Genomic DNA, 1,574 nt, shown 5'->3' on the forward strand with positions numbered 1-1,574 from the left:
AAACCCGTAGGGTTTCTTCTCTCTGTTCTTTGTTGCTGTGCAGTGGTTTGGTTTTGCGCACTTGTGGCGTGACTAAAGTATAAACAATTAGAATTGAATTTGCGCAGATTTAGGTCAAACGTTCGTTGTTTCGTCTTTCTGCCAGCTTATTAATGGCATCCCAGGTCATCCCTGTCAGTTTTCTGGGACTCTCTAGGTCAAATTTACTGTTCTATATTTCATGTTAGCAGACTGCCGTGGTTGTTGTTCTGCATTTTGCACGTATCATTTGGGAAAATAGGTAAAGGACTGAAAAATAATGAACCTTTAGCTTTTTAGACACACTTGCCCTGTCGTTTTGTAATGTTTTTGCCCCATATTTTCCTGAAAGAGACGATATGTGTGTTTCTTGTACCTTAAGTTAAAACGCAAGAAAACGTCAAAGAGGGCTTCTAGCATATCTAACGAAAGAAAAGCATTTGTTTACTAACAAAGGTGATCTCTGCCTTTTTGTTATAGAATATATATGTATCAAGGAGTGTCTCTATCATATAACCCGACTCTAAAGTTCCTCGAAAACATAATGTCCCAGTCCAAGCAGGTTCTGTGGGGCACTGAGGGGAGTATACGGCCAATGGATACAGGCAGCCAATATAGACTCCCATTTCCCCATAGAATGAATCTGTTTGGATATTATCTAAAACACCTCTGCCCACAAATGATTAGGAATTCTAGTAAGTTCATCTCACTCCATCTACAGTACTTTCCATCTATTCTACTACCAAATTGCGGGGGAAAAGGAGTGGTCTCTTCGAGATTCCACTGTGTGTTTCTATTGTACATGAACAAGGTCGCTCCTTGTCCTTTTTGTCCCCAAAACACGCAGAGAGTGCCCATTTTCCGCCTGTACGGAGATTCTGAATAGCGACCGGAGCACAGAAACACTTTGGGATCGTCCTCTGCAATTTCTGGTCGCGCCAGGGGTCAACGTATTGTAGTTGGTCAACCTTTCCTTCTCCAGGTCCATACATTCGTTCTTCGGGTCATTGATGTTCAAGTACGTCTATTGTAAAGAAGACTTGCTTTCAGTATACCATGTTATCTCCTAGTTGGAGAGATCTATATGTACAATGTACGTGGAAGCATCTTTGGGGTATATATATGTCGGGACACATTTGCAACACAAACTGAGCACGGGGGAAGGGGTGCTCATATATCACCGTAGCAGGCTTATAGAACTGGGGGTTTGGTGGTCTTCGGCTGATTTCTGATTAGCCCAGTTCTAAAAATGGGGGTAATCAGGCCGGCTATGTTGTCTATATGCAATCAGAAAAGAGCACATAAAAGCTCCCAAATACCCTGAAGACCCCCCAAACCCCCAGTTTTTGGCATGCTATGGAGGCTATGATTGATGAACAATCAGGATCTGTCTGACAGCCTGAAAACTTTTCCCGAGGCCACGCCCCCGTCGCCATGGCTCGTTAGGGTTGCCCCTCACCTGACACCCGTGTACCGGATAGCCGGGTCCCATACTGTACAAACACACTCACAGGAACAACCGTACACACACCAGGTAACACACCGGCACGGACAGA

Source organism: Branchiostoma belcheri, unplaced genomic scaffold (assembly GCF_001625305.1).
Source record: "Branchiostoma belcheri isolate BF01 breed outbred unplaced genomic scaffold, Haploidv18h27 scaffold168, whole genome shotgun sequence".
NCBI lineage: Eukaryota > Metazoa > Chordata > Leptocardii > Amphioxiformes > Branchiostomatidae > Branchiostoma > Branchiostoma belcheri.